General features: G+C 45.7%; 2 pseudogenes; one reads left to right on the top strand and one right to left on the bottom strand.

Annotated features, from left to right (window-relative positions):
• The window catches only part of LOC129487319 (putative glycosyltransferase ALG1L2), a 115777-nt pseudogene that overhangs the window by 39394 nt on the left and 49875 nt on the right, over window positions 1-26508 (top strand).
• LOC134736457 (small ribosomal subunit protein eS24-like) lies at window positions 10813-13740 on the bottom strand (annotated as a pseudogene).

Below are 26508 nucleotides of genomic sequence, written 5' to 3'. Positions count from 1 at the left end.
GCCTCAGCCTCCCAAAGTGCAGGGATTACAGGCATGAGCCACCATGCCTGGCCGAGTTCAACTTTTTTAGATTCCACATGTAAGTGAGATCATGTGGTATTCGTCGTTCTGTGCCTGGCTTATTTCACTTAACATAACATCCTCCAGGCTCATCCATGTTGTCTCAAATGGCAGAATTTCCTTCTTTTTGAAGGCTGAATAGTATTCCATCGTGTACATACACCACATTGTTGCTGGAAGTTTAATGGAGGCCAGTTGGGGGAGGAGGGGGAAAAGATTCACTCTAAGTCTAGATGCTCCAGCACCCACCCAGGATGTGTACAAGGAAGTGCAGGATGCTCCTGGTCTTGCAAACTGTGGTTTGTGGGACTCCAAAGCCCCTATCCTTCCACGTTGCTTCCTGTCATGTTATCACATTTCCTGGAGGAGAACCCAGCCTTGGTGGAGAGCCCTGCTCTGGCTGTGTCCCTCAGCATGAGATGGCAAAGGATGGTGCCACTGGGAGACACTCACCTCTACACATTGGGGGCTGTTTGCCTTCTCCATTCCTTCTTCAAGTATCTGAGCAGCTCCTGTGTGCCAGGTGCTGGTCTACAAGATGGATGGTCCTTGGAGGTCACGCTGTAGCAGAGGAGGCAGGCTATAGCCCACAGGCCAGAACCAGCCCCCTGCCTGTTCATACAAATAAAGTTTTATTGGAACACAGCCACACCCATTTCAGTGCATATTGTCTGTGGCTGCTTTCCTGCTACAATGGAGAGCTGAATAGTCGGGACAGAGACTTATGGCCTGCAAAGCTGAACTATTTACCGTCTGGCCCTCGAGAGAAAGGAAAAAAAATGTTGATCCTTGTACCCTGACAGTCTTAGGTTAAGAGGACTTTGTACCACCCTGACGTCCCAGGGGACCATGAGTCCAGCCACCCTTGAAATGTACACAAGTCTGGGCTAGGGTTGCAGCAGGTGAGTCCCAATTTTGCAGGTCTTTGTTATCAGGGGCACAACCCAGGATTTTGAGCAGGGTCTCTTCACCACTGTGGCTGGACACTGCGCTAGTGTGCTTTCTGATTTTTGTATGGGGAAGAGAAAGGAGGGAGGAAATGGCAACTTGTTGCCCTGTTCTAACATTTTCCTAAGATGGGTCGCCAGGCAAGGGCTTGGGATCTCACCTTGCACAGCTTACAAAACCCAATGAGGCCAGCTGTCTTGGCGCTGCCACTCTGAGGGATGGAGCCCCCAAATTACTAGGAAGGGAGATGAAAGAATGGTTTCTGCAAACACAAGACCTGGCATTATTGCAATTAACATTTCCCCCAAGTTTTATAATGTCTAGGCGTTCATATTTAAGTGTCTGCCTCAAAAGCTCTTGTTAATAACCAGATGGTGCATTTAATTTCCTTTTTTTGTTCTCTGAGCAACATGCAGCTTCCTGCACAGCCCTCCTTGCAGGCAACTGCGCTGAGGTGATAGTCCTCCTGATGGCCAGCACAGATCCCCAGGGCCTCTGAGGGCCCTGTATTCTGGGGGCAGCCTTTCCCCCTTCTATTTGGCCCCAGCTGGAAGGGGGCAGGTTACCCACAGCCTAGCACAGGGCTCCTGCCTTGGCTTCTCTAAGGAGTCTGGCTCCCTCTGACCCTCTAGACCTCACCAGCTGAGGATCAGAGCCCCGGGGCAAGGGCCAGGGCCAGGGGGCATTGGGGGGTGGTTTGAGAGTGCAGCTCTGGAGGGGGGCAGGGCGGGCCCAGGAAAAGCTGCTGGAGGGAGACTGCAAAGAGATGGCAGAGTTAGGACAAGAGGGCCGGGCATGGTGGCTCACACCTGTAATCCCAGCACTTTGGGAGGCCGAGGTGGGGGGATAACCTGAGGCCAGGAGTTTGAGACCAGCCTGGCCAACATGGTGAAAACCTGTCTCTACTGAAAATACAATAATTAGCTGGACATGGTGACACCTATAATCCCAGGTACTTGGGAAGTTGAGCCAGGAGAACTGCTTGAACCCGGAAGGTGGAGGTTGCAGTGAGCTGAGATTGTGCCACTGCATTCCAGCCAGGGCAACAGAGCAAGATCCCATCTCAAAAAAAAAAAAAAAGAGGACAAGAGGAGGATGGAAGAGAAGGGAGCTGTGGGGCAGCAGCCAGGACCTTAAAGGCACAGAAGAGGAAGCTCGGATTTCCAATTCCAAAGGACATGAAGACAAAGTCACACACCTTTATTTAACCTGCTCCAGGTGAGGCAGGGCTTTGTGTATTTTCCTTGTTTCTCTTTTCCTTGTGTTCAGGCTGTTGTAGAGACAGGTACACAGGGGCTCTGTAGCGTTCTGTTCTGGTGGCCTTCAGGAAGCATGCGGTGCCCTGGTTTCCTTGGCTTCATGTCCCCCTTTCCTCCTGCCACCCCTGACTGTGCACCCCACCTTGACCCTCAGACCATCCTCCTGGAGGGGCCTGGCCAGGGCTTGTGTCCTTGCTAGTCTCTGGGGAGGAAGACTGTGTGGCTTGAAAGCCTGTCCACTTAAGTTGCAAGGTGTAGGCGCCTGGGAGGGGACGTGCACGGCCCTCTTGACTGATCCATTCATGTTTTTCTTTTTTGACTCTGTTCTATGTTGTCCTGATGGAGGGGTAAGCCCCTGCCTTCTGCCTTTCCTGCCTTGGACTCTTGCAGTTGGGCCAGATGAGAGGGTCCATGTGGTCTGAGAATTCAAGCAATGCAGGCCAGGCATGGTGGCTCACACCTGTAATCCCAGCACTTTTGGAGGCCAAGGTGGGTGGGCCAGGAGTTCGAGAGCAGCTTGGCCAACATAGTGAAACTCTGTCTCTACAAAAAATACAAAAGTTTGCCAGGCTTGGTGGTGCGCACCTGTAATCCTAGTTATTTGGGAGGCTGAGGCAAGAGAATCACTTGAACCCAGAAGGAGCAGGTTGCAGTGAGGAGCAGGTTGCAGTGAGGAGGAGGTTGCGGTGAGGAGGAGGTTGCGGTGAGGAGCAGGTTGCGGTGAGGAGCAGGTTGCGGTGAGGAGGAGGTTGCGGTGAGGAGGAGGTTGCGGTGAGGAGGGGGTTGCGGTGAGGAGCGGGTTGCGGTGAGGAGGAGGTTGCGGTGAGGAGGGGGTTGCGGTGAGGAGGGGGTTGCGGTGAGGAGCGGGTTGCGGTGAGGAGGGGGTTGCGGTGAGGAGGGGGTTGCGGTGAGGAGGGGGTTGCGGTGAGGAGGAGGTTGCGGTGAGGAGGAGGTTGCGGTGAGGAGGTTGCGGTGAGGAGGGGGTTGCGGTGAGGAGCGGGTTGCGGTGAGGAGGAGGTTGCGGTGAGGAGGGGGTTGCGGTGAGGAGGGGGTTGCGGTGAGGAGCGGGTTGCGGTGAGGAGCGGGTTGCGGTGAGGAGGGGGTTGCGGTGAGGAGGGGGTTGCGGTGAGGAGGGGGTTGCGGTGAGGAGGAGGTTGCGGTGAGGAGGAGGTTGCGGTGAGGAGGTTGCGGTGAGGAGGGGGTTGCGGTGAGGAGCGGGTTGCGGTGAGGAGGAGGTTGCGGTGAGGAGGGGGTTGCGGTGAGGAGGGGGTTGCGGTGAGGAGCGGGTTGCGGTGAGGAGGGGGTTGCGGTGAGGAGGGGGTTGCGGTGAGGAGCGGGTTGCGGTGAGGAGGGGGTTGCGGTGAGGAGGGGGTTGCGGTGAGGAGGGGGTTGCGGTGAGGAGCGGGTTGAGGTGAGGAGGGGGTTGCGGTGAGGAGGGGGTTGCGGTGAGGAGGGGGTTGCGGTGACGAGGGGGTTGCGGTGAGGAGGGGGTTGCGGTGAGGAGGAGGTTGCTGTGAGGAGGAGGTTGCAGTGAGCTGAGATTGTGTCCCTGGACTGCAGCCTGGGCAATAGAGTGAGACTATGCCTCCAAAAAAAAAAAAAAAATCATATAGAAAACAAAACTTCCTCTTGATTTGCTTTTCTTGATCTTGCTTCTCAGAGGTAACACTGGGAAGGGTTGGGGTATACCTCTCCACACCTTTATCTTTGATTTCTTTTTATTTTTTATTCTAAGTTCTGAGATACATGTGCAGAATATGCAGGTTTGTTACATAGGTGTACATGTGCCATGGTGGTTTACTGCACCTGTTAACCCATCATCTAGGTTTTAAGCCCCGCATGCATTGGGTATTTATTCTAATGCTCTCCCTCCCCTTGTCCCCCACCCCCGACAGGCCCCGGTGTATAATGCTCCCCTCCCTGTGTCCGTGCTTTCTCATTGTTCAACTCCCACTTATGAGTGAGAACACGCAGAGTTTGGTTTTCTGTTCTTGTCCACACTGTTTTCCTCTGTGCACCCAAGCACATGTATTTGCACATAAGTGTTTATTGTAACCTTTTTCAAAAAATAAAAATGGAATTATGCTATATTTATTCTTTGGAGAAGCCTGCTTTTCAGGCAGCATGCCTTTGACATTGTCTCACATTGGAAGCTGGGTACCACCTTCTTCTCCCAGCAGTTATTCTGACGTGTGGATGCACCATGCTTCCTTTAACCAGCCCTGCACTGATACGTCTTTGGGTGGTTTCTACCTTTTACCAATCACAGACGGTGTTCTGATGAATTTCCTCACACACATCACTTGGTGCTCTGTGCCTGCATTTCTGTGAGATGTTGCTGGAGGTGGGCTGTCTAGGTCAGAGGGGAATCTGTGCTTAATTTTCATCCTGTGCAAAATTCCATCCAGTCATCCGGCTCCCCAAGGGCTCCCATGGCACTGTCCTCTGTAGACATCATCTTCTGCAGATGATGGCACGACCACCTCTCTTTCTTTTATTCACACCAGTCTGCTCCCTGGTGTCCTGGGGGGGTCCAGCCCCCACCCGCTTGTCTGCCCCAGCCCCACAGTGCCCCCAGCCCCTGCTAACAGGGACTCTGACTTCTGAGCTCTGGCAGACAGCTTCACTCTGGAGAAGTTTGCTTTCTCAAACATTCCTGGCAATGTTACTGCACATCCCGAGGCCTGTGTTTGCCTTCTTCAGGCCTCAGTTTTCTCGTAAGTAAAATGGGGATAATGTGATGCTGCTGTCTGCATCCTAGAGCTGCCACGAGGGTTCAGTGAGATTAGTGCTGAGAGCAAGTTCACAGCGCCGGCCTTGTGCGCAGTCAGCACCTGTGGGGCAGGGCTGTTGCTGATATGTGGTTGACCGTCATTGCTAGACTGTGGCTTTACCAGGGGCAATGTCTTTAGTGCCGAGCCCAGAGCCACCCCTAGTACCTGCTGTCTTTATAGAGTGATTGAGTGGCAGGGTCAGAGACTGGGGCAACGGCATCAGAAACAGAGGAAAGAAGTGGGGCTTCTAAAAGGTCCTGAACCAGTGGCCTTTGAGACGAAGCCTTCTTCCCAAGGTCTGGGGCTGTGCTGTGTGTTCTAGGCCCGAGACTGGAAGCTAGGCCTGGCTGCAGCCCCAGCTGAGCTGGGGAAGTGCAGGTCAGCATCCTGCTTCATTAGGACACCTCCAAGCTCAGCTTAGACGTGGATGCCAGGTGACCCCCTGTTTGCTCTGAGCCCAGACAGAGGACAGAGAAGTGTGCAAGGGTGGGGACCCTCATCACAGCCCTTGACTCTGTAACGCATATGGGTTTGTGCACGTGTGTGAGCACAGCCGTAGCTTCTCTGTGAGTTTCCAGCTCGAGGTTGTGTTTCTGCAGGGTTAGGCTTGCCAGGTAAAATACAGGAGGTCCAATTAAACCGGAATTTCTCATTAACCTTTTTTTTTTTTTTTTTTTTTTTTTTTGGTGCAAATATATCCCATGCAATATTTGGGACCTGCTTACCCTAAAAAATAATTTGTTGTTTATCTGAAATTCAAGTTAAACTGGCATCCTGTCTTTTCACTTGCTACGTATGAGAGTTCCGTGTGGGGGTTATCAGTGTGCATTTGTGAGTTCCCATGTGAAGGACTCTCCAAGTGTCTGTAGGTGCCAGGATGGAGATGGACAGAGAAGGTCTTCTTGGGCTGCTTTAGTGGCACCTAGAGGCTGTGGGTTTGGACACTTCAGCCCCAGGGGCCTGGGCATCACTGTCCAGCACCTGCCTGCTCCTGTCTTCTCCACGGGGGCTGACTTCCCTGCCATCTCTCTCCAAATACAGTGGCAAGAGCTATCCCATCTGCCCCCATCTGGAGCTCAGCTGCCCAGCCAGACAAGATGGCAAACAGCGTGCAGATGGTTGCAAAGCTTTCCCCAGCTCCTTCTGCAAGGGGCCTGCGGATGAAGGGAAGCCATCATCCTTACCGCCTCCCCCTTCCTGAAAACCCAGACAACAGCCACCTCTGAATGCTGCTTTAGAAGCTTCTCCCTCCTGGTGATTAAACCACCCCAAACAAGTAAAGCACTGCATTTCCACCACAGGCTTGTTCACATGCGGGCAGCCAATTGTCTTGGACCCGCCCATGTGCCTGATCCATCAGGGCTAGGGGTTGTCCTCTGAGGTGCTTGCCAAGAGCCACTTAATTTTCATGTGAAAGACTCTCTGCAGAAACCAGGCCCAGCTTTGGAAGAAAGCCCTTTCTCCCCCTTTAGCAAATTCTGTGTCATTTTTTTTTCTTTCTTTTTTGAGACGGAGTTTCACTTTTGTTGCCCAGGCTGGAGTGCAATGGTGCAATCTCAGTTCACTGCAGTCTCTGTCTCCTGGGTTCAAGCGATTTTCCTGACTTAGCCTCCTGAGTAGCTGGGACTACAGGCACCCACAACCACACTCAGCTAATTTTTTTGTATTTTTAGTAGAGAGGGAGTTTTACCATGTTGGCCAGGCTGGTCTTGAACTCCTGACCTCAGGTGATCCACCTCGGCCTCCCTAAGTGCTGGGATTACAGGCGTGAGCCACCATGCCTGGCTGGAATTCTGTATCATTCTGGATACTTATCATGACTTCAAGCATCCAGGACTCTGTCCTGGGTATCCTGAGCCTGAGGGTGTATGTGTGTCCAGCTGGCTTAGAGGTTGTCTACAGGCAGGTTGAACTTGGCCTCTGAGTGCGTGGCAGCCTCACGTGGAAAATGTCACCAAGGAGCCTCATCCTGTGCTTTTAGGAGATAGTTTCTATTTAGTCACTGCTGAATCTGTTACAGACAGGGTCTCAATTTCTTGCAAGTCCTGTATGAGGTGGGTGCTGTGATTATCCACATGTTCACTTGCTCTCTCTGGCCTCTTTCAGGCTCTTGCACTTCCTTTGTTCTTTTCCTGCCACAGGGCCTTTGCACATCCTGCTCTTTCTGCCTGGAAAGATTTTCCCTCTCCCTGCCTCTTCACCTGGTCACTGTCTCATCTGACAGTGGAGTCACTGCATCCTCAGGGACGCCTGGCCACACTGACTCAGTCACAGCAACCCCCTGTTATCTGTTTTCATCGCACAGGTGCCTCTCTGTGGTAGACACTGGCTCAGCTACGGCTTCCTATTTCTGTGAGTGTCATCCTTCCCCTTCAAGACTGTGGTCACCGTGAGGGCCAGGGCCATGCCTGTTCCTGATTCTCATCTGTGTCTCTGGTGTTTAGTATATGCTCACCTAGAATTTGATGAATGAGTGACGGCATCCCAATTTTACAGATGAGACAGTTGAGGTTCGGGAACATTATGTAACTTGCTCGGTATTAGATAGTGATGGTTTGAAGCCATCTAGCTGGTCGCTGGGTGCACACTCTTAACCACTTCACTATGGTTCTTCTCTCATGGTAGTTCTCCAACAGCAGGAGTGAGAGACAACTTTAGGACAGGAGTAACCAGAATCCCAGGAGTTATCCTGGAAGGTGGTTTCAGGAACGTACTTGCCTATGGGCCTTCTTATTGTATTGCATAAAATGCCCAGTTTTTCTGACTCACCTTTATTAAAGACCTTAGCAATATTTGAAGCACAGTTGTCAGTAGGAAAGGGTGTATGTTTATACTTTTTTAAAAAGGAGTCTATATCATATTTATCTTGTGGTCTGCCATGCCCCCCGATCTTCTTCAGCTTCAGTTATGCAAAATTAACACTTCTTCTCTTGACTGCCTCTCTGTTACCTGTTCAGTTTATTTTCTGTGTTCGAGATTGCTTAGAATTTTTCCCCATTACTACAGCCTGCTTCCCACCTGCATCCCCCACCTAGCTTGTTCTGGATTTTGTCAACTGTTCCAGCGTTTAGTGAGGGCTGGATTGAAGGAAAGCCTTGGAAAAGGATGTGTGATGTAAGGTGAAGATACCTAATGGGCAGGCAGTCATCAGGGCTAATTCAAAGGCTGGAAGAAGGGCTGACCTGGAGGACTGGAAATGTCTTTGAGCTGAAGGTCGTGTGCAGGTGGAACGAAAAGGGTGAGCTTTTTGGGGTGAACTGCAAGTATTTGATAATATCCCTGTCCCCATTGTGGGGGAAGTCTTGATAAGCATCCTTAATGTGATGGAGGGATTAAGGAACCCCTGGCTCTACCTGCCCAGCATAGCAGTAACATCACACAGCCAAGTTACTGATTATTGGTTGCCCAGCTGTCATCAGCTCAACATCTTCTGTTAGTTAGAGCTGCAATTTTCCTTAGTTATCAATGCCAGTTTTGACTTTCCTAGTCAATAAGGTGTTCTGAGAGTGGTGACTAAGGCTGAGCACTACCCAGAATCATGAGTATTACAGAGGCAAGCCCCCGTGCCCACCTACCTGCAGGTGATGAGACACCCTAGGGAAATCACTCAATTCTTTGGAGGACCCCTAATAAATTCTCAAGTCCATCTGTTCATCTGTCCATCCTTCCTTCCTTCCTTCCTTCTTCCATCCGTCCATCCATCCATCCATCCTTCCTTCCTTCTTCCATCCATCCATCCGTCCATCCATCCATACATACATCCATCCACCCACCTACCCATCTATCTACCCACCCACCCATCTATCCAACCCACTCTCTTATGCAGCCAGCTATCATCAACCAACCCACCCACCAACTCATCTATCCATCCGCTCACCCATGCATCTATCCACCCATTCACTCATCTAACCATCTATCCACCCACCCATCCATCCATTTATCTATCCCTCCACCCCCTCACCCACTCATCCATTTCTCCATCCACTCAGCCATCCCTTCACTGACTCAACCATCCATTCGTCCACCTGCCTGCCCACCAATCTATCCATCCACCCATCTATGCACCCACCCACCTGTGTATCCTTCCATCTGCTTGTCCTTCTGTTCATTTATTCCACAAATACTCGTTAACCACCTGCTAGATTCTGGGGAGGTACCTGGTCTAGTAATTGAGAACATGGTCTTTAGAATATGATTCCCTGGGCTCAAACTGAGCTGCCTCCTAGCTAGCTGCTTGGGTAAGTTATAGAAACTGTGCTTTGATTTTCTTATCTGAAAATTGTCTATTAATAGCTTCTACTCTTGCAGATATAGTGAGGATTAAATAAGATGTCACATTAAAAGTGCATCATCGACGCTCAATAGAGATTAGGTTTTACCATTCATTATTATTCTTGGCAGATGCTGCAGATAACGTGGAGAGCATATGAAAGACACATGTTTGAACAAATAGTGACATACAGATGCTAAGTTCTGCAGTAGGGGAAGGTCAGAGAGCCATGGAGAGGGCCTAGCCCAATCCTGGGGCCTCAGAAAAATGTTCCCCGTTGAATTGCTGTTTTAGCGGAGACTTGTGGGATGGGTAGCAGTTGGAGATCCCAGACAGGATGTAACCGAGTTAGCCAGGGAAAAATTGGGTCCTGGCACCCATGGCAGAGTTGATTGATCAGTTCTTCTGTCTCCTCTGTTTGGAAGTCCACTAGGTCTGGGAATGTCAAGTTGGGGGAGGGGGCTGACAGTGATCATGACCTTAACCTGTCCTCACATGTCCTCTGTGCATCTGCAAAGCCTCTGCCTCAGTCTCCTCTTTTGGAAAGTGGGATTGGAAACCACATCTGCTTCTCTCCCAGGACTGCTAGGAAGACAAGATTAGATGGCAGGTGAGAGCTCTTTGAAAATGAAAACATTCTCCTATTTGAATGCAAAGTGTTCTTCTTTGCCTGTGATGTTTCCTAATCTGTGAAATCATACTGGACCTCGAAGCTGTCTATTAAAAAAAATAGCAAAGTGGCTGGGCATGGTGGCTCATGCCTATAGTAGTCCTAGCACTTTGAGAGGCTGAGGGGGGTGGATCGCTTGAGGCCAGGAGTTCGATACCAGCCTGGTCAATATGCGAAACCCCATCTCTACTAAAAGTACAAAAATCAGCCAGGTGTGGTGGCATCTGCCTGTAGTCCCAGCTACTCGGGAGGCTGAGGCACAAGAATCATTTGAGCTCAAGAGGCAGAGGTTGCAGTGAGCCGAGACTGCACCACTGCTCTCCATCCTGGGCAACAGAGTGAGGCTCTGTCTGAAAAAAAAAAAAAAAAAAAAAACCAGCAAAGTTAACACTTCCTCCATCTCTCCCCTGGGGGAGGCAATTTGTCAAAGATTGTTGGATTTTACACACAGGGAAATCTATGGAAGGTGTGGAAACCAGACCAGGACCCCAGACACTGCTCTCCCTGTTTACAGGGTCTTAAATGGGGGAGCCACTTTGGGTTCTTTCTACAAGATTTCTTTGTAAAAAAAAAAAAACAAGAAAACAAACAAACAAAAAAAAACTCACAAAAAAAACAGCCCTGACCTAAACATTCACAAGGGACCTTAGGCAATATCTGCAAACAAAAGTGAGTCATGAGTAGAATCTGTCATCTTTACAACTAAGACAGCTCCAGAGTTGAAGCAAGTGGAAATATCTCTAGAGACAGAGGTGTGGGTAGGTTTTGCCGGTTACAAGCTATGAGAACCTGGGCAGGTTCACCTCTCTGAGCTTCTGTGACCTTGTAAAATAGGATGCATTGCACTAAACGTGCAGGAGGAATCCCAGCATCTTCCTGTGCACAAGCCTGGTTTCTTCCCATCCTTTTCCTTGTTCTGCCTCTCTCCTCCTCTCCAAGAGATGAATACATTTGGACCCAGTAGGGGCCTATGTTTGCAAAAGCTCACAGGTGATTCTCATGCAGCCAGCCTGGCTCTGGCACTGAGTTCTTGGACACTTCTGGAGGCACATTTACTAGTGAGGAAGGTCACTGTGTGTTAAAGGCATGATTCATCTTCCATTCCTTTCTTCCATGAAGCAAGGTGCATGGGTCCACTGAACTGGGAGAGTCCACAGTGTCAGCCTCCCCCATGCTTCCCTCCCTCCTTATTCCTTGTGTGCTGTACTTTGTCTTGATTTCCTGTACTCTGCACCAAGCCAGGAGATGGTAAGTTTTCAAAAAAATCATTTTTTTGGGAAATGGGATCAAGAGGGTTTTTTTTGCTTGTTTGTTTGAGACATGGTCTGTTGCCCAGGCTGGAGTGCAGTGGTGTGACCTTGGCTCACTGCAGCCTTGACCTTCTGGGCTCAGGTGATCCTCCCACCTCAGCCTCCCGAGTAGCTGGAACTGCAGGTGCACACCACCATGCCTGACTAATTTGTCTATTTTTTGTAGCGATGAGGATTCACCATGTTGCCTAGGCTGGTCTCAAACTCCTGGGCTGAAGCAGTCCTCCATCCACCTTGGCCTCCCAAAGTGCTCAGATTACAGGCATGAGCAGCTGTGCCTGCCTAAAGTTTTTTATTATTACGAAAAATTTTCAATATACAGAAAAGTAGACAGACTAGTTTAATGAACTATCATATACCCATCACATAGGTTTAAAAACTATTAACATTTGCAATATTTACTCCATTTGTTTTTCTTAAATATTTGAAAAATAGTTTACAGTAGTTATGTAAATGCATCATGATATTCATCCTTACGTAATTGACTTTCCCTCTAAAAACATGAGGGCATTTTTTATATGATCATTGTCATACCTAATAAAATTACCTGTAATTCCTTAATATCCTCTAAGATCAAGTTTACATTCAGATGTCCTAAAAATGTCAATAGTGATTATTTTTTTCTTTGAGCAAAGATAATAAGATCTCAAGATTTAATGCAGAGATTCCATATTAGCCCTGATGTCTAAGCTCTGTGGTCCATTGTGGCTTTACTTGAAAGTCTCAGGCTAGGCATGGTGGCTCACACTTGTAATCCCAGCATTTTGGGAGGCCAAGGTAGGCAGATCATGAGGTCAAGAGATCAAGACCATCCTGACCAACATGGTGAAACCCTGTCTCTATTAAAACTACAAAAATTAGCCAGGCGGTAGTGTTGTGCACCTGTAATCCCAGCTACAGGGGAGGCTGAGGCAGGAGAATCGCTTAAGCCTGGGAGGCGGAGGTTTGGTGAGCTGAGATCGTACCACTGTACTCCAATGTGGGTGACGATTGTTTAACCACCACCAAAATGGATTCTGACTCCAAATATTAATATGAAGGACATTGGTGACATTGTCTCAAAAAAAATTAATGAATACAGAAAAGTACAAAAAGGGAGAGAAGTCACCCCAAATCTCATGACCCCAAGAAATAAACCTCCTTAATATTAAGTGAACAGCATTCCTTGCTATGCACAAAGATGACTAGAGACATGAACAGACATCACACAAAATGAGATTTTAAAAACAAGAAGTAGCAAATTGAATGCTGTGTAAATTTATCAGAAGAAGAAGAAATGGAAGTGAAACTGAAGGAACTGCTCAACTCAGATAAATGTAGTTTTTCCTCACTAAAAATCAGTTTCTAGAACATCTAAGAAATCAAAGATGATGAAAAATATTAAGATGTTTTATGTATATGTAAAAGTCTTTACAGTTGAGTGATCATCTCATGAAAAATTTGTACAGTCACTGCAAATAAAGTCATTGCAAAATCTTTACTCCTTGTGCTTTTTGCCAGCACCGACATTGGCCTTTGCAGTCTCTCGACTTCATTCTGCCCTTGCATTCCTTTTGCTGTTTTCTCGAGGTGGTCGTCTTCTCATGCCAGTCATGTCTTGCGAATCTATGTTTGAGTTCATTTTTCTTTGCATAATTGAAAGAACCAGATAGCATGCCAAAGCCCATTGTTTAACCACCACCAAAATGGGTTCTGAGTCCAAATATTAATATGAAGATGACATCCATTGTGGTCTTCTACATTTTGTTGCCTTCCCGGGGTGAAGAACATTGGTGACCATATGTATCCTCTGGAGCGGTCGTTGGTCATGAACTTCCTGGTCCAGATAGTTACTGTGTCATTCATCATGGTGGTTGATCCTCAGGTAGTTAGGGAGGAAAATAAATAAGAAATTATATATTCAAAACCACATTTCAATTTTAGACCTGATTGATTGACTTAATAAAGGGCATTAGCACTTCTACTTCCTACAGTCTCTCCCTTTACCTCTGGAAATTAGTTATTTCCAGGTTGTTTTATGTTGTTAAGGTTGACCACCTTTTCTTTCTGCTCTGCAATCACAGTCCTATTATTAAATGGATTCACCTCTCATCACTAGCCTTTTGTCATGGTCATTCAATTTACAAGTTGCTTATTTTTTAATTTCTTGGCTGACTAAATTTTATTATGTAGGCTTTTTTTTTTTAAGAGCTCAGAAATACTGTATTCTCTAAGTTCTTGAACATGTGATAGTGTCTTTTGCCTATTTTGATTGGGCAATAATTTAGCTGGCTATAAAATTCTTGGATTATACTCTATTTCCCTAAGAAATTATAGACACCCATCCACTGACTTGTTTCATTGTGTTTTTTTCTTTTTTTTTGAGTTGGAGTGTCACTCTGTCACCCAGGCTGGAGTGCAGTGGTGCCATCTCAGCTCACTGCAAGCTCCGCCTGCCAGGTTCACGCCATTCTCCTGCCTCAGCCTCCCGAGTAGCTGGGACTACAGGCTCCCACCACCAGGCCTGGCTAATTTTTTGTATTTTTAGTAGAGATGGGGTTTCACCGTGTTAGCCAGGAGGGTCTCAATCTCCTGACCTTGTGATCCACTGGCCTTCGTCTCCCAAAGTGCTGGGATTACAGGTGTGAGCCACTGTATGAGCCCAGCCTCATTGTGCTTTCTACTAACCCGCTTTCCCTGGCCTCTTCCATCTTGTCTTCTTCTCTCCCAGTAGTTTCTTCATGAAGAGGCCATGTGCTATATTCCATGAGATATTTCACACTCAAAGAAGACTTCTTTTATACTGTTTTGATAGTTTGTCTGGGAATCACTGCCTTGATTTATAAGGGAGTTTGTAATAAATACAGTAAAAGAGAAACACACAGTGTATTTTGAGATATCAGCGAAGGGAGAAACCAATTCTATTAATATTTGGGGTTAGCAGGGAAGGCTTAGTTAAGAGGTAACATTTGAAATAAGCCTTGAAATAAGGGAAGGATTTGGCCATGCAGTAATGGCGAGAGAGTGGAAGCAAGGCATGAGGGATAATGTTGTGTATCAATTTGACTGGGTTGTGGGATGCCCAGATATTTGGTTACACATTATTCTGGGTGTGTCTCTGAGGTATTCTGGATGAGGATAACATTTAATTGGTAGACTGAATAAAGCAGATTGTCCTCCCCAGTGTGGGTGAGGCTCATCCAATCCACTGAAGGCGTGAACAAAACAAAAAGGTAGAGTCACAGAGAATTTGCTCTCTTTACCTGATTATATTTTAGCTGGGACATCAGTCTTCTCCTGACTTTAGATATGGACTCGAGTTGGAACTATATCATTGGCTGTCCTGGGTCTCCAGCTTGCTGGCTGCAGACTCCAGGACTCCTTAGCCTCCATAACCATGTGAGCCATTCCTTACAACAAATCAGTCTCTCTCTATGTGTATAGCTCTACCTCTATTTCTCTGCTCTTTGGAGAACCTAGAGTAATATACAAGGTTATATTAGAGAAGAGGATGAGCCAAGGAAAAGCATGGAGGCAGAAAAGTGTGAAGAGGGTTTGGGAAGACTGGGGTCCTGATGCGGAGTTTGGATTTCACTGTGTGTAGCATGGAGATTCCTTGAAAATATTCAAGGGGTGAAAATTGTATTTGTGGAAGAACACCAGGAGTATGTGAAAAGAAAAACACTCACTCCATTTTAACTCCACTGAAGGGGGCATCAAAGGGATGCACTGGGGACATGGGTTGGAGGGTAGTTGAGGCCATATCTGGAGTATCTTTACTTCTAGGCTGAGTCTGAAGTTCTCTTTCTGGGCAGTGGGAGATCATTATAAATCTTTGAGCTCCACTCAAGAGATGGCTTTGCTAAGAATGGCAGGGTGATGGTGGTGGTGGTGGTGGGAAGCTGGTATCATGAATTCTAATTGGGCTTCTGTTATTCTAGCTGAGAAAGTTGGGGAATGGACTTTCAGTAGAGTAATAGAGATCTGGGAATCAAGTGCATGGAGGAGGTAGTTATAGGTGATGAGATGGTTCAGGGACAAAGTTTGGTAGAAGGAGAAAAGATACTAGGCTGGTACAAAAATAATTGCTATTTTTGCCATTACTTTTAATGGCAAAATGCGCAATTACTTTTGCACCAACCTAATAGGATGCAAACTTCGGAGCCATCTGCATCAGAGGGTTTGATGAAGATCAACAAAGTTTTGGAACACAAGAAAGGAGCAGGGAGGGTAATGACTTGAGGGCATAGCAGGGATGATCAAGGTTTTTCTTGTTAGCATGTGGAGAGTTAAGCATGATTGTATGTTAAACACCTGGCACATACACTGTACAAAATATTTATGAGTGAAATGATGAGTGAAGGTGGTGAGTCATGGGAGTTCCAAGGGAACGGGTGATAAAGGGAGGTCTCAGATGAGGCACAAGTGGAAAAGGTAGCTTGGGAAAGGAGAAGGATGCTTCTCCTTATAAGATGGGAAAGGCAGAGGAACAGGGTCAAGATACAGTGATCTAGGGGTGAGATGGAAGTGAGTTGAGAGAACTCAACTCTGGGCTCCGAAACCCCTAGGGATGGGTTTGGGGGCTTTGAGATACGGAAGAGCTTTAAAGTTGATTGTTATAGCAAATATGGTTTGGAATCTATTTGTGATGCTTAAAAATATTGCTGAACAGAAGTGAAGTCTGCCCTAGAGTTGGATGGTGAGATTATTTAGTGAAACTACCAGATCCATGTTGTGATTCTTTCCAGTATCATTCAGCAGCCCTTGGGCAGTTGCGAGGCAAGTCATCAATGGGGTATGGAGATTTTCCAGGTGGGCGTGGTTGAAGGCAGGGAAGAACGCATTTAGGAGCACATTACAAGAAGAAGGTGACTGTAAGGTCCAGGCTGAGCAGGAAGGTAAAGCAAGAAGGAAACGAGATTATGAAGAGAAGTTTAGAGCGATGAGGAGGCAGGAGAGGTGAACAGTTGTAGGATGTAGCTAGAGTGGCGATGTTAGATCTTGGGGCCAGAGAGCCCAAGTGATGATGTGATGATGACGATCAAAGGGCATTAGAATCAAGCTATAGAGAGCCACTGTTTGATGTTGGGATGTAAGGATGCTGCAGGTTAATGTCTGTGCATTGATGGTGAGAACGTGGTCACCCTGGCCCTGCTGGGTCTTTGCTAAGGAGACTGTGCTCTGTTCTTGGGGCCATTTTCGTCACCTGATTACAGCAGTGGTCCCCAAATGGTGCTCTTTGGACCATCAGTATAAAATGTTCATAGGGCAATGATAAAATGGAAAAACAGAGACAATGTCACAGAAATGTGCCCATTGTTGAAAGACCACCAGCTGTCCTTTTTGGAAGATTCTTCTTTATTCTAAAAATATACATATTCTATTCTATTAAAACATTTTTATATTTGCATTTTTTTCTCTTTTATGAAATGGCATGGGGTAGAAATTTGTAATGTATCCAATTCTCCTGTCTCCATGCATTGCAGTGTGGTGGGGGAGGGGATGTGGCTAGTACTGGCCAACAGGCTGGGGGCAGAGATGCAGTGTGAGACTTCTAGGCTGGAGCATTTAATTCTTAGTACAAGGCTCTCTAGCATTCTTCTCCCTCTGTTCCCTGCTTGGTGATACTCGAGGTAATGCAACCACCATTAGCCTTAGGCTTAGGGCAAGTTTGATGGAAAACAGAGCACCCCACACCTCCCTGCAGATGTAGCATGAGTGAGAAAAACAACTTCTGATGTTTGAAGTTACCAAGATTTAGGAGTTGTGTGTTATTGCAGCAAAACCTAACCTGTTCTGACCAATCATGGTGGAATTTCTGTGTGTGTGTGTGTATGTGTAACTGGTAGTTTAAAAAAGTTCCTTCTTACCAAAAAGAAAAAAATAGCAACATTATGTTGGTTCTCAAATTAAAAAAATATTTTTACTGGTTTATAAAATAGAAAAATCTGAGAATCTGTAGCTTAGAGAACTACAATGTGGGATGTCTGTAAAGAACAGGTTATTTTATCAGCTCCTAACACCACTTTATAGAAGCTTAGCCAAGACTTGGGCTATTTCAGTCTTTCCCATTCCACATTCCATGGACTCTTGAAGAGACATTGATGAAACGGTGCAGCCATGGACCACCGTCACTCAATTCTAGTGGCAGAATCCCCCTTTTACTGCAGAATGCGCTTCTTGCTACAGTGGTACTTGAACCCCTCTGATATATTCTGTACTAATTATATTAAAACATGACCAATGCTTTTGCTTTGTTGTCCCCCAAATTAAACACCTTAATCATGCAAACCCAGAGAATTAGATTTAGTGTGACTGATTCCCAACTTTCAATAAGAACATAATTAGATTATATTTTTCTCCAGCTCAAATAAAAGAAAATTGACAATAAAATGCTGATCAATATGTGTAGCTCAGGAGGTAGAGCCTGCTTTGAGATGCAGAAGTGTTTATTTTTTTTAGATCTATATTCTTGAGTAAAGAAAAAATCCATCTCTCTTTCCTAGAGGGAAAGACTCTCAGAGCTGGGCTTGGCAACAGCCTGACTATCAGAGGCTGAATTAAACAAATAGGTACCTCCCTGGAGTGAATAGTGCATTTCTCCTGTTCGGGGGACTGTGCTTTTATGGTGGAGTTTGCTTACTGTCTTGGTCTCTGGATGTGTGTATCTGTGGGTGGATGTCTGCATGTGAATGGCAGTGTATACCTGTGTGGGTGTGTACAAAATTCCCACGTGAATCTCAGCTTTGTGGGGATCTCCAGGTCTTGAGCCCAGCAGATGCCATTTGAAGAAAAATCACTTGAAAATGAGACAGAAAGAATGGAAACTAAATCCTAGCTCTAAAGGCACCAGGCTGACTAAAAAAAAAAAAAAAAAAAAAAAAAAACCTGGATTTTCTTTGTTTTGGACTCTACCTGCCTCCAAATGACATTTCTGTTTCCTATGAAATGATCAGAGTGAAAGAGATCCTGAGCACAAAAGAGCAGATACCGTGTGATTCTGTGTATGTCAGGGTTTCAGCTGGGACACTGCTGACATTTTGGCTCAGCAATTTCTCTGTTGTATGTGTGGGGGTTCCCTGTGCATTTTAGGATGTTGAGCGGCATCCCTGGATCCCTGGACTCACTGGATGCAGTAACACAACTCCCCCCAAGTAGAGACAACCCCCAGTGTCTCCAGATATTGCCTAATGTCCCCAGGGGGGCAAAATAGCCCCCATCTGAGAACTGCTGCTTTCATAAAGTACAATGTCAGGTGAAATAGCTGGAGGCTGTTTGTAGTCAGGGGTTAGTAGAGATGGAAGAGACCCCAGGAATATCCTGGAAGGGGCTGTAATGTTCTGTTTCTTGAATTGGGTGTTGGTAATATGGAGATGTTCAGTTTTTGTTTTTTTTTTTTGAGACAGGATCTTGCTCTGTCACCCAGGCTGGAGCACAGTGGCACCATCATGGCTCACTGCAGCCTCTGCCTCCTGGGCTCAAGCAGTCCTTCCACCTCAGCCCTTCCAAGTAGCTAGGTGGCATGTGCCAAAACTGTTGCCTAATGTTTTATTTATTTATTTTTTGTAGAGAGGGGTGTCTCACTATGTTGCCCAGCCTGGTCTCAAGCTCCTGGGCTCAAGCAATCTGCTCACCTCGGCCTCCCTAAGTCCTGGGATGCAGGCATGAGCCACTGTACCTGGCCAGTTTGTTCAGTTTGTAAGAAAAGTACTGTGTTGACCTCTTCTATGTGCGCATTTCTTTCAGTAATAATTCAATGAAGCATTTAGAATACTGGGTCATAATAGGAGTGATTTGTAGAGTGATTGGCATGAAAGCTGATCACCTTAATTTGAACTACTCTGAGATGAGCACCAGGGGCCACCAAGAAGAGCCTTTCAAGGTGTCATAGTCAAGGATAGGAGTGTGTCGTGTACATCTCTGCATAAAGGATTTCCTGGTTACATGGAAGGATGAAGCCTCCTTCTGACGACAGAGGCAGCAAAGCAAGTGGAAGCCCAAAGCACTGAGCTTTCCAAATGGACTTTGCTAAAATCTGGTGGATAACTCATGCTCTTAACATACACCCATGTACATATTGTCCATATAAACATTAATTCTGTAACAAGGCCCACACATAAGGGGTTTTTTTTTCTTTTGAGGCAGTTTTGCTTTATTGCCCAGGCTAGAGTACCGTGGCATAATCTTGACTCACTGCAACTTCCGCCCCCTTGGTTCAAGCAATGCTTGTGCCTCAGCCCCCCGAGTAGCTGGGACCACAGGTGCAAAACACCATGCCTGGCCAATTTTTGTATTTTTAGTAGAGACAAGGTTTCACCACATTGGCCAGGCTGGTCTCAAACTCCTGGCCTCAAGTGATCTGCCCACCTCAGCCTCCTAAAGTGTTGGGATTACAGGTGTCAGCCACTGTGCCTGGGCCCACACATAAGGTTTGAGTTGAGATAGAGAAAACTCTGGCAAGACTGAGGAATTGGGCCATAGTCTCTGGGAAATATGCACAATTTCTGGAATCTTCTCTACTTCCAGAGTTCCCACTGTCTGTCTGTCTCCTGTTTTTTTTTTTTTTTTTTTTGAGACGGAGTCTTGCTCTGTCTCCGAGGCGGGAGTGCAATGGCGCGATCTCGGCTCACTGCAAGCTCCGCCTCCCGGGTTCATGCCATTCTCCTGCCTCAGCCTCCCGAGTAGCTGGGACTACAGGCGCCCGCCAACACGTCCGGCGAATTTTTTGTATTTTTAGTAGAGATGGGGTTTCACTGTGTTAGCCAGGATGGTCTTGATCTGCTGACCTCGTGATCCGCCCGCCTCGGCCTCCCAAAGTGCTGGGATTACAGGCTTGAGCCACCGCGCCCGGCCTGTCTCCTGTTTATTCAACAAACTTGTATGGAGCCACAGTGTGTCTAGAACTTGCCGGGTGTGGAGGATAAAAAGATGATTGAGGTCGGGCACGGTGGCTCACGCCTGTCATCCCAGCACTTTGGGAGGCCAAGGCAGGCAGATCACTTGAGGTCAGGAGTTTGAGGACAGCCTGGCCAACATGATGAAACATCTCTACTAAAAATACAAAAATTAGGCAGGCATGGTGGCATGCACATGTAGTCCCAGCTCCTTGGGATGCTGAGGCAGGAGAATCGCTTGAACCCAGGAGGCAGATGTTGCATGAGCTGAGATCACACCACTGCATTCCAGCCTGGGAGACAGAGCGAGATTCCATGTCAAAAAAAAAGATGACTGAGATACAGACTCCATGAGAGTTGACTCTAACACAAATTAGGTAAGAGCCCAAGGTCTGGCTGGGCAAGCAGCTTGATCGGCTTCATCCTGCAGCCTCTACTAGAATGAAGAACACTTTTTTCTTTACCCATGAAAATGTTTTGTGCTTCATACCTACAAGTGCAATTTGTGTTAATTCTGCAAAATTTGCTATATAACTATGCCTGTATTCTTAGCATTTTTCTTTCGAGAGATTTTTCAGCACATCATCTTTGGACTATGTGGAGTTGGAAATTTACTTAGAGTCAACAACAAGTACAGGAAAGTCACTTCTTAGTCAAGAGTTAGGTTTTCAAAGATAGTGGATAAAATAAAAAAATTAGTACAGTCAAGATTATACGTGCAAATCCACTCATCATTCATAAAGTTTAGCAGTCAGTCTTACCGTGGCTCACCAGGTCCAATCAACACTTCTTCCACCACAGCTGGAGCAGAGGGTGATTTTTTTGTAAGCAACTGAAGAAGTCATTTAGAAACCATTTGCAGTAGGAACCATGCGTACTAGAGACCAATCAATGTGCCCTCATGGCTCCATTTCTGCCTCTCTCCTTCTTTGTTCTTGCCAAGTACCCATAGTTCATTTTCAATAGATTAAAAGAGCCCAGGTTGGACCTATACCTAGGAGTACAACTGCTGGGTCATTTGGTAACTCTATGTAGAATTATTTGGGAAGTTGTCAAACTGTTTCTCACAGTGGCTACACCATTTTAATTCCTACCAGCAGTGTATGAAGGTTCTAGTTTCTCTGCATCCTCACCCACACTTGTTATTTTCTGTATTTTTTTTTTTTTTTTTTTTTTTTTTTTGAGATGAAGCCTTGCTCTGTCACCCAGGCTGGAGTGCAGTGGCACAATCTTGGCTCACTGCAACCTCTGCCTCCCAGATTCAAGTTACTCTGCTGCCTCAGCCTCCCGAGTAGCTGGGATTATAGGCACTCACCACCGTGCCTGGCTAATTTTTGTATTTTTTTAGTAGAGACAGGGTTTCACCATGTTGGCCAGGCTGGTCTCAAACTCCTGGCCTCAGGTGATCCGCCTGCCTCGGTCTCCCAAAGTGCTGGGATTACAGGCATGAGCCACCGCACCAGGCCAATTTTCTGTATCTTCCATTCTAGCCATCCTTATGGGTATGAAGTGGTATCTCATTGTGGTTTTGATTTCTGTTTCCCTGATGATGAATTTCATTGAGCAGCTTTTCATGTGCTTATTGGCCACTTGTATGTCTTCCTTGGAGATGTGCCATATTTTCATATTCAAAAATGAAAGCACAGGTCCACACAAAACTTGTACATGAATAATTACAGTAGCATCACTCCTAATAACCCAAAGAGGGAATTAATCCAAATGCCCATCACCAGATGAAGAGGTATACCGAATGTTGTCTACCCACATGGTGGAATATTATTTGATCACAAAAAGGAGCAAAGTACATATGCTACAGCGTGGATGAATCTTCAAAACAGATGAAAGATCACATTCTACATGATTTCATTCAGATGGAGATCTATAGAAATAGGAAGTAGATCAGTGGTTGCTTAGTGCTGGTAGGGGCATGGGAGGATAGGGGGTGTTAGCTAAAGGGTATGAGGTTTCTTTTTGAGGTCATGAAATGTTCTAAAATTGACTGGTAATGTTTGTGTATATCTCTGAATATATTAAAAACCATTGAAATGTAAAAAAATGCAAAGAAAAAACAGCCCGAGTTACAATTTTATTCAACACTTGATTGGCTTTAAAAATAGATTCCAGGCTGGGCATGGTGGCTCACCCCTAAAATCCCAGTGCTTTGGGAGGCTGTGGTGGGAGGATTGCTTGAGGCCAGGAGTTCCAGGCCAGCCTTGGCAACATGGCAAGACCCTGTGTCTACAAAAAAAAGAAAAAATAAATAGCAGCTGGGTGTAGTGGCTCACACCTGTAATCCCAGCACTTTGGGAGGCTGAGGCGGGCAGATCACCTGACATCAGGAGTTCAAGACCAGCCTGGCCAACATGGTGAAACCCCATCTCTACCAAAAATATAAAATTTAGCCTTTTGGTACTCTGAGCAGCACCATGGTGTTTGTTAAGAACAAGTGCCTTATGAAAGGTGGCAAAAAGGTAGTTAAGAAGAAAGTGGTTGATCCATTTTCTAAGAAAGATCAATATGACGTGAAAGCACCTCCTATGTTCAATATAAAAAATATTGGAAAGACTTGGTCTCCCATTGCACAGCATGGGAGAAACTGCCTCCAGGATGTAATCACCTCCCCCTAGATCCCTCCCTTGACATGTGGGGATTACAATTGGAGATGAGATTTGGGTGGAGACACAGAGCCAAACCACATCAGGACTCCAGCATTTCTTTCTCTCACCTGTTCTATTATTCCCCTCTACTGCATCTATACCAACTAAAAGAAAAACACTCTGCCTAGTTAGTCACAAAAGTACCTCTGCCCACGTCTGCCCCGGCACTTGGCACGGCAGGACAGAAGCAGAAATCTGAACCCACATCTACCTGGCTGCTCAGTGAACCCGCTCTTCACAAAGCTTAGAAAGTGGCCGGGCACAGTGGCTCACGCCTGTAATCCCAACACTTTGAGAGGCCAACGCGGGCGGATCACTTGTGGTATGTGAGAAAACCAACTCCAGGGCTTTAACTAAGCCTGCTGCAGAGAAATTTGTGGTTACTAACAAAGGAGTTTCCTTAGGGACAGGGCAGCAATATACCCAGATTGTCTGGGGTCAGTCCCAGTTTATATCTGTTGTTCCAGTGTAGCCATCAATAATAGGACCCTAAAAAATATTTCTGTTTGGGTTATAAATTATTTGGTGAGCTTGCTTAGGGAGCACTGACCTTTACCCACTTGACCCACCATGACTCACCTGATGCCAACTTTCCCCTTTTGTTAGGGAAGTGCAATTCAGACAACCTTTTATGCACGACCCTGTTCATTCTCTAAACTTCAAGCTCTTTTGCTGTCAAACACACAGAACTAGTTTATCTCACTAGAGATGTGTTCCTTTATTCAAAAAATGTTATCTTTTTTTAACAAGAAAGACTAAAAAAAAGCAAAAGTTTTGATTGTGGATAGAGTTCAAATCCCAGCTCAATCACTAGTTGTGTAACCTGCATTGACTTGCTCAGAGAAAATGCCTATCTCATATAAAAGCTAAGTCAACTAAGATACCACTTTCAAGATTCATGGTACGTGATAGGTGTTCAAGAATGTTCATTCTTACTGAAGTGACAGAGGAGTTTCATATTGTTTTATTAAATTATGTAAACTTAAGTTATGCTAACATCGAATAAGTGAAATTCAGTGTGTTCCTACAGTTTTAGGTCTTATCTAAGACCATCTTTCTCCCATACCCAAAATGGCCAAAGTTTCCCTACCACCCTCTAATTCTATGGGCCCTAATTGGCAAAGTTGTCTTTATTAAGTTTTAAATTTCAGGGATTTTTTTGAGACATTCCAGGCCTTATGGAGGAAAGTAGTATGTTGTGTGATTTCAGGTATCCAGAAGTTGAATTAAAAGTTCCTCTTACAGGTTAGGTTCATTTGCATTTCTCTAATGACCAGTGATGATGAGCTTTTTTTCATATGTTTGTTGGCTGCATAAATGTCTTTTTTTGAGAAATGTCTGTTCACATCCTTCACCCACTTTTTGATGGGGTTGAAACTCTTATGGTGATCCTAGTTAAAACACGACTCTCTGTATGGATAGGTATTGGGTAGCAGTTGACTCCTCCTAAGATTTTTTTTTTTTTCTGAGACAAAGAGTAGGAGGTTGACGCTATAGCCATCACCAAATAAACAGGGGACACTGGAGCTTTGAAAGGTTGAATTATTTGCGCAAGATCACTCAGTTAATGAATGGCAGAGCAAAACATTTGAAACCAGGGTTATCTGACTTTAGAGCTCTTTTATTCTTAGGTACAAAAAAAATTGTCTCTATTTTTGCAAAGACCACAGCTTACATCACAGCTTGGCTGATTTCTCTGATGTCTACGTCTCAGCAACAATCTACCTTTTGGCTTCTCAACCCATACTGATTATTAATGTAGGGTGACGACTGTTAGAGAGGTTGAAAGATATGCGTCCCTGAGTTTCCTCCCTGCCTTCCTTATGTCTTTTCTTCCTTCCTTTCTGCCTTAGTCCATTTGGGATGCTATTAAAAAGTAATATAAACAGGGTGGCTTATAGAGAACAAAAGTTTACTTTTCACAGTTCTCGAGTCTGGAAGTCCAAGGTCAAGACACCGGCATAGGTGTCTGGAGAGAGCTCACTTCTTTCTCTGTGTTGTCATGTGGTGAAAGTTACAAACGAGCTCCTTCAGGCCTCTTTTTAGAAGGGCAGCAATCCCATCACAAGGGCTTCAGCTCCATGACTTAATCACCTCCCCAAAGCCCGCACCTTGTAATATCATCACCACCTTGGGGGTTGGCATTTCAACAGATGAATGGGGAGACACAAATATTAAAACATTTAGGCCGGGCACGGTGGTGGCTCACGCTTGTAATCCCGGCACTTTGGGAGGCCGAGGCGGGGGGATCACGAGGTCAGGAGATCGAGACCACGGTGAAACCCCGTCTCTACTAAAAATACAAAAAATTAGCCGGGCGTGGTGGCGGGCGCCTGTAGTCCCAGCTACTCGGAGAGGCGGAGGCAGGAGAATGGCGTGAACCCGGGAGGCGGAGCTTGCAGTGAGCCGAGATTGTGCCACTGCACTCCAGCCTGGGCGACAGAGCGAGACTCCATCTCAAAAAAAAAAAAAAAAAAAATTTAGGCCACAGCACTTCCTTACCTCCTTCCTCCCTCCATCAGTTTATTCATTCATGTATTGATTCTTTCATTCAAGTTTCATTTGCTTAAACAAGTATGTGAGTACCTCATCTCTGCTAGGTACTGCTCAGGGGCTGAGGAATAAGGTAATCAGACAGTGCCTGTTACTTTAGAAGCTCAGAGTGTAGAGGAGAGAGATGTAGAAACAATATAAAGCAACTCAGATGTGGAGGGGAAAGAGACAAGGAGGAATTTCAGTGTTTTACCTTGTATACTTTCTGCTGTTTAATTCCTTTACCATAAGAATGCATTGCACTACATGGATTAAGAAATTCTTTGGCCCCTAATGTGTCACCTAGTTGTAATCTATGCAAAACTTTGACATGGTAAGAGCCTGCCTAGAATTATCGCTTTTAACCAGGTAGCCAAAAAAAAAAAAAAAAAAAAAATCAAAAATTGAACTTGACGAAGGAAAAAAGGTAATTTCCATTTACAGAATTTCTTCTCCTTTTTTAGCTTCTAAAATGGGTGGTTTTCCAAAAAAACCATATGTTCTCATTTATAAGTGGGAGCTAGGCTATGAGTACAAAAAGGCATACAGAGTGATATGATGGATTTTAGAGACTCAGAAGGTGGCAAGGCTAGGGATACAAAACTACGTATTAGGTACAATGTACTCTACTCAGGTGACAGGTGTACTAAAATCCCAGAATTCACCACTATATAATTCATCCGTGTAACAAAAAGCTATCTGTACCCCAAGGCTACTGAAATTTGAAAAGAGGAGAGAGAATTTAACCTCTCCTCAATGATTCATGAAGCACTTTCAGATCCTGAAATAATGTAATGTCAGTGGTATTAAATATTGGTTTATTTAATCCATAGATGTGTGGAAACAGGCAGTTGACAGAAAGTAACCTTGCATGAATTCAAAATGCAATTTTAATCAAAATGCAATTTTAAAATAGCTGCCCTTACATGATCTGGCATTAAACATAAACTTTTTTATAGAATGGAAGAAATAAAAAAATTTTAAAGGGTGGTTTTCTTTTTATTTCCAAAGAGAAAGTTGATAGATGCAGGGAGATGAAATGAATGAGGATAAAAGAATAAATGGATGAATCCTCAAAATCACTATTTTATAATAATTTATTCTGGGGTAAAAAAGGCACCAAACCTCAGAGTCATAAGCAGAAATGAAAATCCA

The sequence above is a fragment of the Symphalangus syndactylus genome, chromosome 1 (genome assembly GCF_028878055.3).
Source record: "Symphalangus syndactylus isolate Jambi chromosome 1, NHGRI_mSymSyn1-v2.1_pri, whole genome shotgun sequence".
Taxonomy (NCBI): domain Eukaryota; kingdom Metazoa; phylum Chordata; class Mammalia; order Primates; family Hylobatidae; genus Symphalangus; species Symphalangus syndactylus.
The sequence above is the reverse complement of the archived record's forward strand: the minus strand, read 5'-3'. Positions and strand labels throughout refer to the sequence as shown.